We start from the raw sequence: 14,430 nt of genomic DNA on the forward strand, positions 1-14,430 counted from the left end.
ACTCTCTATCTAGCTCCACATCGGCATAACCAGCCTTTTGTTGTCTGATGCAGCTGAGTCTAATTCCTATAGTATTTAGCTCAAAACCTTAACGTCCTTAGACTTATTTCAGAGGAGATGATGGAGAGGCTTCCCAGCCATTTTCTCTCATACAGGTAGGCAGAAAGGGGCATCACCAAAGTCCAAGAGATGGGCCATCCTAAGGGACGACCATTTTGCACCCTGTTCCACGCATGCCAAAGCAAGTACAAACCTCCTCTCCAAGAAAAGCCAAGGCAACAGAGAAAATGCAAAGATGACGAGTTTGTGAAATAAAAAACAATCAGGAAAAATTGAGGAAAAATGCAATTAAAAGTTCAATACTTCAAGTGTTCAAAATAAATTTCTGCTTAATAAAAGGACACATTTGTCTTGGGAATGGTGAGGGGTCAAATTAATACCACTGGCTCACAGGTCAGAGTCAGGAAACAATTCATGTTTATTCTAACACCACAGTACATTTTTATGGAGCTATAAAGTTTTAAATGTCCTTTTGTAACAAGTGACCCCTAATAATGGAGATAGTTTTTCTTATGACATCAGTTGTCAGGATTGCTGACCTATCCATTCTGGATAATACTGGGCTGTAGAACATATTTTCAGAATCGTTGTCATAAGTAACTGACTTTTGGCAGCGGAAGAACAACTCTTAGGTTGAATATTACCTGATAAAGCCTATCTCACTTCGCAGAAGTCACTGACTATGCTTCTCTCCTACGTCACCGTATTGAACTTCACTCACTTCCTACCAGAGCATATAGCAATTCAAAATAGTGATAGTAACCTTAGTAACCTTTTCCTGATTTCTTCGTAGGCTACGCTTTTATAGGTATCAGCTCATGTGAACATTACAATAACCCTACTCTCAAGAAAACTGAACACATCTCAAGATTACAGAACTGCCAAGGGTTGGCACTGCATTCCTGATTCCAAGCCTGGTACCTTTTCCACTGCACACAGAAGTGCAACTCAAACAACTCAGAGCTGCTTTGTGCAATCAGATTAATTCAATGGTAGCAGTGGGAACACAAGAGTCAGGAATCTAAAGAAAATGGACCACAGAGGGTACTCCCAGGGTAAGAGCTCCAACTCCACATGGAAGGTGAGATGAGCACAATGAGATGGGACTCAGCGCAGGGTTTCTTCCATCAAACCCTAGTTCATAAGTCTTTTCTGACACATGAAGTAAAGATTTATATCAGCCCTTTATGTGATTTCCACGGTATATGGAGCATCCAACTTTAGAGAATGACTGAATACCCTTTTCTCCCCTCAATTACTTCCCCCAAAAATGATGACACTGGACCACTGACACCTAACTTCTTTGTAGTAAGATGTCAACAAAACATATTTGTGACTTAGAATTTAGTAATCCAGGTATCACTCTTTAAAATAAAATTTTAAAAAATCTTTGTTCTCTACAAGCATTGCATGAATGGGCATCAATGAAATGAGCAGTGGTTGGGTTAGCTCCCCATTTCTGAAATAAGCTACTTAAAAGGAAGTATGAACATAGCCTATATGAGGCCTCTGAAAGTTACGTTGTAGAATCTGGCTACACCTTGAAATCTGTTGCCTGAATCCTCAGCACCATTCATTTCAAGGAAACAGAATGATAGGCAAATCAGGCTGACCAAAATTAACTGCTGTGCACATTCAGTGGAGCTCACATTAAAAAAAAAAAAAAAGAAAGAAAGAAAGAAAGAAAATGAAAAGAAAAAAAACAAAAACATCTGTTCTTACCAGGTGAAAGCAAACTCACCTGAATGGGAGCATGTCACTCCATAATTTTGTAAGAATGAATACAATTTAAAATATAGCCAAGATGTTCAATGAACATACTTAACAGGAAAGTGAACTTTGGTGATGGAAGCATCCTGCTTTACTCGCATGACTGTTCTGTGGATTTTGAGAGATGGATTTGTATTTTTTATTTCTAGGTATCAGAAAGAATACTAAGAGGTGTGCCTTGCCCCAGAGGATGTTCAGTATGATGTGGGTCACACAGGTCATACTTCTAAATGCTTCAGACCCCTGCTTCATGCATCATTTGTTTCCCTGGTTTAGCTAGACTTTTTGTCAAGAATCTCAACTATGTTATCATGATATGATGAATTATTGCTACAAGAATAGTTTTCCCCTTAACTCACACATGTAGCTTTTTCTAAGGCTGTGTCCATATAATGCACAAAGGGATCACTGAGAGGTTCACATATGTCCACTAAAAATTGCTTTTTTAATTCATGAGGCAAATATCTTGAGTGACTGCTTTGGAATGGATTTGACTTCCTTTTTTTTTTTTTTTTTTTTTGGCTTTGTGAAAATGTTGCCTTAGTTTTAACAAGGATTTGTTACAAATCCTAGAAAATGGACTTGTCAACTGACAAAGGCCTTTACGCTATCTATGGTCTACTCTTGAGCGCTAGAGAGTTCAATTTGGTGAAATTGTGCAGATAACTGGGTTTTACGCTTTGATATCTAGGCTCTGGAGTTCTAAAGAAATGCACCAGGAATTTCATTAAAGAAATATTTAAATTTCAATTAAAATATATTTGAACATCTTTAAATGGTAACAATAACATTTATTCATAATTCCTATTTTGTTTTTATGAAAAGGTCATTCTTCCACCTATCACCTATTCTTATACAACTCTTTTTCCTTTCCTGGAAGAATAATATTCAAAACTTTAAGCTCTAAACCGGGAACAGAATCTCCAAAGCCTTCTAAGGGCTACCCAGACAATGCTCGTATTTGAAACGAGAAAGACATGGATGCCTCTTATATACATGGGGGAGGGGAGGGATGGGTGGAGGAAACAGGTAGCATTCAACAACCGCCCCCCCCCCACTATTGGTGTGCTTATTTCAGGCCTGAATTGTTCACTCCCACTTTGGGAGGCGAAAGTAATTTTGTTGTGTTTATAGCTTATGTAGAAGAAAACATTTCTTCAGGCTGATATGCTGAGGTTGTACGAGGAGGTGTTGAAGAAACTAGGTTGGAAAAGAAGTGATCTCAACTACAGTGGTGATGACTGAATGACGTTTTCTAAAACGGTGAGTTCCTTATTGTCTCAGCTCTCTAATCTTGATGGAGATGCTACAGTGAGTTTGAAGACAGGGACATAAGGATGATGTTCTAACTGGTGAACATTACGGGTTATTCCAGTGTCATTAATGTACAGTCCTGTGACTTCTCACTTGCCATTCATTGACCCAGCCATTCAACAAAGGCATTAAGCATTTTTTGTCTGCTAAGTTCTATGTTACATGTCGGGAACACAAAAAACTCTGAGTCAAGAGGAACTCAAAAGAGAGGGGGTTGTTTCTATTTGAGAACGAAACAAACGAACAAAGAAAATATGAAGACAGAGTTTAAATGGAAGAGATGAGATGTGACACTCCAGAAAGGACCTAGTGTTATCAAGTTGGCCAAGGCTAAGGGAATGGAGACCGTGTTTTTGTCACAAAGAGTATCAGAAGAGAAAGCAAGGAGGCAGGAAACAAGGTGGCATGATGGTGGCAGACATAAGGAGTGAAGATGGCTAGATGGAGGGGAGCTTTGTGAGGGGGTAGATGTGAAGGGGGAGTGAGAAGTACCTTTAGAGAGGTCGGAGATCAGAGTTCCCAGGACTCCATGTTAGATGTTAGACCTTATCCTGTAGGCAGGAAGATACTTTAAGATCTTAAAGTGTTTTGAGCAAAAGGAAGGTGAGCAGCAGGGTTTGTTCTAAAAAATATATTTCTACTTTATTTTACACGTGTGGAATCCGAGGTTCAGAATTATGGCAATTTGCCAATAGCAACACGTTTATTAAGCAGAAATGGCACTCAAGACCAAGATGTAAACACTAGCAGCCTGACTCCAAACTCAGTGCTCTATCATAAGATAAAAACCTTTGCTAAAGTGCACCATGGCATCCTAGTTTGAACATCCACAAGTGCTCACAGATGCCTCTGAACACCATAACAATAAAAAAGGGAAACAAAATCCATATGCAGAGTTTTAAAATGTCATTTAGTTTGGATGATATGGATGCAATTATGTTTAATTTTCCACCTTCATCTTGGTAACATGTGCAGAGCCAAGAGCCTCTCACTTTGGCCCATCTGAACATTTTCAGTGGAGAGCATCTGTGCCTACCAGACATAGCCAGGGCCTGTGCTGCAAGTCCCACAACACCCCGCCAAAGGTCACACGTGAGCTATCACTGCCATAGTCAGAGCTAGGAGAAAGTCTGTTCTTAGAGATTTTCCCGCCCAATGAGCAAACCCAACTGCTTTAGTCTAACCATATATATATGATCGTGCAAAACAGGGGAGTTAGGAAGAAAATGATCTTATTACACATTGCCTAAGTATTTCAAGGCTTTCCCCCCCACATTGTGTTTTAGTGGTACAAAGGGCGAAGACCTCTTTGTTGAGGGGCTGTTCATCAGTGCTCTCCTAGGCTGATCAGAAAGGAAATTACATCCATGCTGCCACTTCTCTCCATTCTCCAGCCTATTTCAATGTCAGTCTCACCGTGATCCACACTGAGAGGACACCTGCGTTCTTCAGGTCAGCCAATCACATTATCATATTTGTTCCTCCCTGGATGGTCTCAGGTTTTCTAATTCATGGCCTGGCCATTAAAGAGAGGAAGAGCGGATGGCTGGTGTTCCCAGAGTTTTGTCTATTTCTTCCAGTTATGAAGATAAAACAAAATGTCCCCAAATTTTCCAGCCTTTAGGAGATCATTCCTGTTAACATTCAGTTAACAATCGTTGGATCCCTGATACTGATTCACTGCAGGCAGCTCTATCTCCAGTTTCTAATAAGGAGTCCGACCAGGTAAACTATCATGCATGGCGGTTATCTGTCTCTGGTCTCTCATCTGCCTCCCCTGTCAGTCCGCACTCACACCCCTGCTCTACATTGCTTTGGCTTTCCTTTTTCCACCTCATTCCAAGCATGGCTCCTCCCTTCATTCCACCCAGAACAGCAAACACCAGGCTGAAAATTTGACAAAACTTTCTGAAGACTTAGGGATAGGTTAAGGAAAAAGAAACAAACTGGGTGCCCAAGGGGAATTTTTCCAGAGTCCTCTGTGCATAGTTCTATCTGCCAAAGGCTTCCTTCTGTCCTTCTTCTTCCTTAGCCCCCTGCCTGTCTCCATACTGATATTTCATCCCTGAGTTTTCTGTGGTGGGGATGGGAGTGGGGTAATCTTACCTTCAAGAAATGGAATATGTTTAACCATCTCCCCATCTACTCAGAAAACAGGCCTCCAACCTCTTTTGAACCCAATAAGGAGTGAAGCATTCCTTTCCCTACCGTACTTTCTTCAGCCTGCTTCAAGTTCATCCTGTAGTCGGTCCCATGGAGATGTCACTCCGCTCCAATGACGAGAGCTGCTTTTATAATCATGAAGTGCATATTCATATCTCATTTTCTAGAACATCTCTCTTCCAAGGAACCTATACAAAATCAAAACACCCATCAGAATGAATGTTTCCAAAGAAACCCGAAGATGAATAAAGAAACCTGAAGGAAGCCCTTCAAAAGCATCTTGTCTTTGAGACATTACTTTGTTCACAACTTGCTGCCAGGAATATACTATTCTGGAATCATATTCTTTGGGGTTTCGCCAGTTCAGCCCCTCTCCTTCCCTGACTCTTCACGTCTGGTGAAATGGGACACATTATATTCAGTTGCCATTATTTTACAACAATGATATCATGATTTTGCAGATAGCAATATTTAGTGTGCTAGTCTATCTAAGAATATTCCAACAATTATAGTGTATATATTTTCAGGATTTTCATACAAAGGACATACTGAATGCTTTTAGTGGATTATCCCATAAATCACCCAAAAATATGAAATAAGTATCAGGACAATTATTGGGACATTGTTAACCACTGGCATTGTTACAAGTCAGACACAAAGATAAATAAGGTATTATCATGGCTGCCTTCACTAGTAAGGAAGGTGGACAAGAGAACACAAATGCCAATAGAGGTGAAAATGAAGTTCAGTGGGAACAGAAAGGAAATGAGAACATACTCGAGGAGTGAATAAGGCTTAACACTGGAGATGACTGGACATGAAAACCAAGCAAGATTTGGACAGGTAGAGCTGAGGACAAAGGCCAGCAGTGGAGTTAAATAGGGTTGAGAGAGAGAAATTTTGCAGGGGAGGAGAACAAAGGAAGCAAATGTATATCAATTTCTAAGGATCAGAATTTTGGTGCCAGGGTGGTGACGGACATATCCCCTTTTCTGGGGTTGCAAATTTAGGGAAGCATTTCCTATCTCTTCCTTGGCAGACGCACACCAATTCTCAGGGGAGGCCCTTTCCAGAATAAGGAGAGCCAATTGCTCTCATTGTAAAAAATTCAATCTTTCAAGTAGCAATAGCCAGCATTAGAGATTAACTGGGAAACAAATGCTGTGTTCACTCCAAACAAAAGAGGTGTCCTGTGTCATAGCACTTGGAATTGCCACCCTGAAAATAATGAGATATTTTATAAAACATGTGCCTACAATGTAAGAAAAAAAACAACCAAACAAAAAACCAGACCAACAGTCATCCCAGTGTTCACTGAGTCTCTCCAGATCTGGCTAGAATGTGTATCTGACGACCTCATTAGTTTTCTCAGGGGTGGGAAGAAGCCCAGACAGATGTCCTGGGCCATGTGACTGGGTGAAGACGAATAGCCAGGATGCAGCTGTGTAGACAGCTGTCTAAACCGATTAAAAAATAGATCTATCCATTCCCCTCGGTACTTTCAAAGACTCGGGATTATCACAATTTATACACCAGTCCAAATATGTCTCCTGAATAATAATACAACTTAGCTCTTCCCTGGCAAGGCAATTTTTCAAAGCTCACTGCAAATACAGTTTCAATTTTACAGTCTTTAAGAAAGGTAAGTAGGAATTTCTAGCTCTGTAGATATACAAAAGGAATGGAGCTTTACCCCTAATTAATTAATTACCTCTCTGAACATCTTAGGATGTGTGATCCATGATTTCATGACTTCAGTCAAGGAGATGTGGCCCCAGAGACCTAGAAACACATTGTTCATCCTATGCTACAATTCTGCATCACAGAGGGGATGAGGCAGCTTCAAATTCTGAGTATGATATATTTATCTGTGATCCCACAATCTCCATCCTAAATATTAGCCCAAGAGACACAAAACCAAAACAGCCCAGTTGTCCATCGACAGAATGGAAAAACTTTTGGATGTTCAGGCAAATGAATCCTATTCAGTAATGAAAATGAACCATCTACTGTTCCTACCAGACTTCAGATGAGATCACTGAGGTTGAGGTATGAAAAGATACTTGTTCCATTGCAGTTAGGTAGGTTTGCATTGCCTGCCCAGGTCTGCCTGTCATTATCTGTCCATCACATTGCGGGAGAAAAGGGGACTCAGACCTTTCCAACAATGATGGTGGAAACAAGTCTACTGACTTGTAGAAAGGCAGTAAAAAAAAACAAAAACAAAAACGTATGTACTCAATAACAATAACTTTATTGATGTGATATTTGTAAATTATTTGGGGTTCTCTATGTATATAACCAATCACCTGAGAAAAATTATAATTTGGTTCATCTTTTCCAAGTAACAAAAACTAATGCAGTCTATATTTGGAAGATTCTCATCCAAAATGACTGAAATAAAAGAAGAAACTTTCCAAAGCAATACAAAAACATTTCCTTATGAAGCCGATACTCTAAAAAATGGCAATTTACAAAGGTAAACAACAAAGTAAATTGGCCTCGAAAATAAATTGCAAAACTTTAATAATATATTAAAGTATAACATAAAACAGCAAAAATATGATTAATTAATGAACTCAGAAGGCATAAAGCATTATTAATCTAAGTGGAGAAATCAAAGATAAGGAATCCAGCCACACTTTTTATTATTTATTATATATACTATTTAGTGGTAGAATAACCAGAGCTTTAAACTAAAAAAAAAAAAAAAAAAAAAAAAAGAAAGAAAGAGTCTGGACTCTTTCCAGCTTTGCCACTAACTAGTCTTAGCCTTTATGGAACTTATTTCTCTGGGATATGGACCAGATAACATCTGTGATCCTTCTCTACTCAAAAACTTTATTGATAAATACTCAGAAGTTATTTTAAACTTAAAAGTGTTTTCATATGAGTCCTATAGCTAAATTGACTATGACAACTCCTGTGATTGAAAAAATAATAACTCTCTGTACTAATACTGTCTTTCAGAGTGCCTTTGTAATCATGACCTTTTTACCCCGACCATCCCCCTGTATGATAAGTATGAAACTCAAAGTTGAGAAGTGATTTATCAAAGGCCCCCAATAATATATTATCAGAACATAAATAGTACTTAAGTCCTATCGCTTCACATTTCTCCCTGAAATGGTGCTCATTTGAAGAGCAATTAATGGTGAGTGATACTCAGGTTGGTATTTTAAGATGATGTCAGTGGCTAAGAAGATATATAAATATGATGTAAGAATGTTTGTATTTGAAGAGTTTACACTTTTTGAGAGTCCTGGGAATGGGAGAACAGTGAACAGCATGAAATCACAGGGTTAGTATGTGGAGGTTTCGGTGTCCTGGGCTACTATGCCATGTGTGAAGAAAGAAGATAGGCCATAGGCTTTGAATGAATAAAAATGTAAAAATGCACATGGATATACTGTGTGTAAGAAATACTGGGCTGTGCTGTGCTTCAAGGATGAATTTGGCTGGCAGCATGACAAGAGAGTTGGCTTAGAGTAAGAACATCTACCTATGTGGCCCGGAGGCAGAGTGAATGTCCGTTTGAATAGAAATCTCCTTGATGGGAAGATGTTAAGATTATCCCAACTGCTGGATGCACAGACAAAGAAGGTATTCTGCCAGATAAAGAGCAAGATGCCAGACCCTGACGATGATGGTGTGAAGCCATGGGAGTCCTTCTTGACTTCAAAGTAGGTGGCCAATCAGGGGCAATGTCTCGGTCCTTGAATAAACCTACTCACATGAGTCTGAGTCCATGCCTCAGAGTATCCCCACTGACAGACAAAGGTGGGCCCGACAAAGAAGTATCTCAAATGCAACAAATAGTGCCTGTAAGACAAACATGAGGCCAAACACATACTCAATAATCCATTCTGAATTAGTCACTTCTCTACTTCCGGTTCTGGGCATATTTTCCTCATCCTCGCCCATCTTTCCAACAGAGGGACTGATCATTTTCTTTTGTTACTATTTTTTCCTAGAGTATGAAGTCATTTCAATAGAAGTCTGCGATAGGCTGCATGATGGTTCCCAAAGACATCCCCCCAAAATACCTTAATCCCTTGAACCTACAAATGTTACTTTATACAACAAAAGTGACTTTGCAGATGTGAGTAAATTAAGGATCTTCTGATGAGATTATTTCGGATTATCCAGGCCATAAGGCAATCACTAGTCTCCTTATAAGGAAGACGGAGATTTGACACTGATAAAGAAGGAGATATAACCACTGAAGCAAAATGCTCTGCCACTCACTCTATAAATGGAGAAAAGGGCCATGTACCAAGTTATACCAGGATTGCAGCTCTAGAAGCTGGAAAAGGTAAAGAAACCTATTCTCCCCTAGAGCTTCCAGAGCTCAACAGAACACAACTGTTGACACACTGATTTTAGCTCAAAATAGCTAATTCTGGACTTCTGATCTCCAAAATTGTAAGAGAATAAATGGTGCTCATTTAAATCACCAAGTTCCTGGTAATTTGCTTAAGTAGCAACATGAAAATAATACACTCTACATAACCAGGAAAGTCAATCTGGTAGAGACCACAAAATTATATATAATCCTCACAAAATTAAACAGAGAGCGCTTTGGATGGCTGACTCTCTGTGGGTCTCAACCTCCATTAGGCTCAGTTCACTTTTTATTCATGTCAGTGACCTAGTCTGCAATGACCCATTCTGCACATCCACATTCTACGTGTATTTCAAGAGTCAGTATTTTGGGGTCTCCTCCTCCAATAAGAACATGTCAAGTCTTGGACCCTCCATCCTTAAGGGCAGATACAGTGTTTTGCTTCAGACTGCTGCATATGGGGCTGTTTAATAAATATTTGTTGAGTCACTCAGTGACTGATTGATTAACTGTTCTGAACAAGCACTGAACCAAACCAACCATGACATGGCTAAAATAAACAAACTGGTCCTTTGGTTGCAGTAAGGAATAAGGCCTTTTGAAACCAGCTTAGGAGCAGACAAAATAGAGTAATTCGTGCCAAAAAGGAAGGTAGGCACAGAGATCCACACACTCTTCAAACTCGGTGACGTGGAATTAGAACCTTTGGGGAAGAGTCCCTCTTGAATGATTTTGAAGAAATGCTGATTCCAAAGACTAGATGCTGAAATCAGTGAAGTAACAGTGCCCATTGTGCTTAGAGAGCCATTCAGTTATAGTTCTTCCAGCCAAACCAGTCACGTTTGAAGAGTAAATTATGCATGAACTTAAATCTAAATCCATGCAAGCTTAGGGGGAAAAAAAGTTTAACATGAAGAATTTCAGTTCAAAGAGACCAATTCACATAGAATCCAGAGAAATTACTATGACAAAATGCAAAAAACCAAAAAAAAAAACAACAAAAAAACCCTAAAACCCAAAAAACAGAACCCCCCCTCCAAAAACAAACAAACAAAACAAACTTATACTATAAGAACTTATATAGTAAGTCATGTTTTTTACTTAATTTCAATCTTTCATGAGTACAAGAGCATTGCCGGAAGACAAAAATCCAATCTTCAGGTTGATTTCAAGCATGTACTTTTCCATTGTTTGTTTGGTTTAGTACTTTTGACCAAGCTCAACTTTGGTGAATTTTTTCTAACATGCATACTTATAATTTTATACAGTGATGCAAAACTCTAAGTAAAGGGACCCTTTCAATCTTTTGCAAGCTATTTAGCCTAAAGGAAATTTGCCAGCCTTGATGATTTTACAACTGTTGTCACTGAGGAATCTGTGAAAGATGAAGGTTCTACTTTAATTAAGGAAAATTTCTTTTAGAAAGGAACCCACATCTGGAGAGCTGAGAAAAGACAATGAAGAGTCAGGCATTTTCACGTGAGGGCATCCTTTTCTAGCAAGCACGGTCTTGCTTTGAAAAACCTTCTACTTTACCTGCTGCATGTCAACCCAAGTCTGGAGAACCAAAGAGAAAAAACTCAAAACTTCAAGAGATTTTTACTGCATCGTTCACTGGCCTCCCCTCACTGCTTTCTTTGTACTGACTTTCAGTTGGTTCTCAGACTTCCTACCTTGTCTGGTGTCTTCGGTTTGTAGTTCTAGTTGACAGACAACTCAGGCTCACAATCACCCTTATGTTTTAGCTCTCCTTCTACTCCCCTTGTCATAGCATATGTTTTCTTCCAGCTCATATAACATTTCCTTTTCACAATTCATTTTAATCTTAACTATTTCAGCAGGATCAAAACTTACAAAGTCTTAGTCAGATTGCCAAAAATGTGATTTTTAATTAATTTCTGTGTCAAAGCTCATCTATCTCTTTCATCTAACAGCTTGTTTTTATGTGGTAATTATTTGGCCTTTGGGGATTTCCCTCCTACATGTTAGACTTTTCTTTCTAAAAGTAGGGTCATCCCTGATAAGGGGAAACATTTACAGCTCAGAGGTTGAAGAATTATTGCATGATCCTGGCCCCTACCTCAGGTCCTTGCTCTGTTCACTGTGGTGCCACATGGGTCACCTTACCCATTCTACCCTGGACTGAGAGAAGTGAGATTACGGCTGGTCCAGCCTGGGCTTTTGGGCATGATATTGGCAGCTGCTGAAGTCCATGGCCATTCCTTCCTTCGCGACTTAATAACTGCTTCACTTATAATCAGCCACATATAGCCTTGTATGAACTAAATTACTAAATACTGACCTTCTCAGAAGTACGCTCTCTCCACTAGTTTTGCCTGAGAATTAAAAATCACACATGTTCTTGAATCTTTCCAAATTACTAGCATTTTCTACTCCTCACAACCCATCACATTTGCCTCTGGGCTCTTCCACATCACTTCTGCTCTCTCATGGCACCACCTCCCACTGACAAGAAAGATTTTTCTTCCCCTGTATGAAATAAACTCCACTTATGATAAACTCTTCCTCTTTCTATTCATTGACAACTATGGTCAGACTTCCAAATATTAGTATATTTTTTTCTGTATTTCGCTTATTTCTGTTCTAATCTTTATTAGTTCTTTCTTCTGTTAACTGTGGGCTCAGTTTTCTTTCTTTTGCTAGTTCCTTAAGGCATTGTGTTAGGTTATTTGAGATCTTCTTTGTTTCTTAATGTAGACATTTATTGCTGTAAACTTCCTTCTTAAAACTGCTTTTGCTACATCCCATGTTTTGGTATATTGCATTTCCATTTTTATTTCAAGATATCTTTTTATTTTATTATTAATTTCCTCTTGGTTCAACGGTTGTTCAGGAGAACATTGCTTAATTTTCATCTATCTGTGAGTTTCCCAGTTCTCTTCATAATTCATTTCTAGCTTCATATCATTGTGGTCAGAGAAGATACTTGGTATGATTTCAATCTTCTTGGATTTGCTAAGGCTTGTTTTGTGGACTAAGATATTCTCTCTCCTAGAAGATGTTCCATGTGCACTTGAGAAGAATGTGTTATGCTGCTGTCAGATAGAATGCTCTATATATGTCTATTAGGTTCATTTGTTCTATAGTGTTGTTCAAAGCTGCTGGTTCCTTATTGATTCTCCGTCTGGATGATCTACCCATTATTGATAGTGGGGTGAAATCTATTGGTGAGGAAGTGTTTTAAGGGGAGAGAGAAAAGAGGTGACTAAAGTCTGGTGGTTTGAGAGAGGGGACAACTGGCGAAAAGAGATATGTCAACAGGTTTTAGCTATGGACTGTACTGAGGGGCATGGTAGGCAAAATGACTCTTCTATTTCTCCCACCATCTACTCAATAAAATCTATGTATTTCACTAATGCTTCTGAGGGGAGTAAATTCTAGCAGTGGAATGTCAAGAATTCCCGAGTCTACCAAATTTCTGGGTGCCATTCGTTACTGGGCCACAACAGTCAACCCAATACCTCAATGACAAAAATTTTCTATCTTGAGAATCTATCAACATATTATACTTCTTTCATATCTTATTATATTTATAGCAGGAGGGGGGCACATTAGACAATAAAAAAATGCTTTGCAAGTTAACTTAATTATATTAGTTTTTAAAGGGATTTTTAAATAATGAGTACTTTGCTGACATAAAATATTACAAAGTTCACCCATACAACAGGAGTTGTGTGAGTATAGAAATAAGTGTAATATCTCTATACTATTTGATTGCTTATAAAAGGGAAGGATCAGAGTGAAAAAGCAATTTTACCCTTAAAACCACAATGCTTTCATTTCTATTACAGAAATTGATGAAATTTTGTTATAGAAGATACCACAGACCCAGTAAGAAGATCCATGACCTAGACCCGACTTATCTTCTCTACCAATCCTTCAGAAGCCATTTCTTCTAAATCCCTATGGTCAATGACAGATTTTCTCTGAATTCCTAGCAAATGCTTTGCCTAGCAGACAGAGTATTAAATATTACTTTTTGGTTGAACAAGTCTTTAACCACCTAAGTGCACAATTTTCCAATTACCTTTTCAGAAATGATGTGCAGGAATAATCCAACTAGAAGGTGAAACCTTAGCTCTTTCACTGATATGAAATTGATTGCTTCCTTTGTTCCCAGTGATATTTTTCTTAAAAGAAAAAGGCAAATCATTTTAAGTGCTGAATTGACAGCCTGAGACTAGAATGCTGATAGACATTCATTTGCTAAAAGATAATATAAAGTAGATGTAAAGATAAAGCAAACTTCCCCATGGTAGAAATTAAAATGCCTAAAACAAATTGGTACCGACAGCTGGGTGCTCTAAATTTCTAGTGCTGGGCCAATCACCCTACCCAGAAAGGTATGAACCCTGATATGCAGGGTTGGGCCCCTCCCAAAACACCTCAGTAATTTGTTTTAGATTCCTACTTCCTCAGCTTCCAGTACTGATTGACCAAAGTTGCAAAATTTAGGTCTATTTGTTACACTTTATATTGCTTTCACATGAATATTGCCAATAATGAAGCATTAGATATCTGGATAGTTAAACAGATCCCGATGTTTACACAGGAATGACTCGACAGTCATTGATGGTACCGTTTAAGAGCAATCCAAAATTTTTTTAGATTATTCTTATATTGAAAATCACTTAAAATACATGCTTGAAATAAGTAGCATGCCTATCTGACTTGTTTTGGATACTATCAAAGATAAATAGCTATTTGAAACACAGAACCTGTTTACAACAGGTCAAAAGGAAATCAAACAATATAAA

The 14,430-nt window shown here is 38.6% G+C and overlaps 1 long non-coding RNA gene across 3 annotated transcripts in view; it reads right to left on the reverse strand.

Moving 5' to 3' along the window:
* LOC123000873 (uncharacterized) overlaps window positions 1–14,430 on the reverse strand; it is a 356,107-nt gene that overhangs the window by 178,934 nt on the left and 162,743 nt on the right. For 2 of the 3 annotated variants that reach the window (XR_008959701.1, XR_006409219.3), the window contains exon 3: window positions 5,353–5,495. This is a non-coding gene — a long non-coding RNA (uncharacterized LOC123000873). Of the gene's footprint in view, window positions 1–2,329; window positions 5,496–14,430 lie in introns of those variants that run through there. The other variant, XR_006409218.2, reaches the window with a different exon arrangement.

Source organism: Ursus arctos, unplaced genomic scaffold (genome assembly GCF_023065955.2).
Source record: "Ursus arctos isolate Adak ecotype North America unplaced genomic scaffold, UrsArc2.0 scaffold_17, whole genome shotgun sequence".
In the NCBI taxonomy this organism is placed as follows: Eukaryota; Metazoa; Chordata; class Mammalia; order Carnivora; family Ursidae; genus Ursus; species Ursus arctos.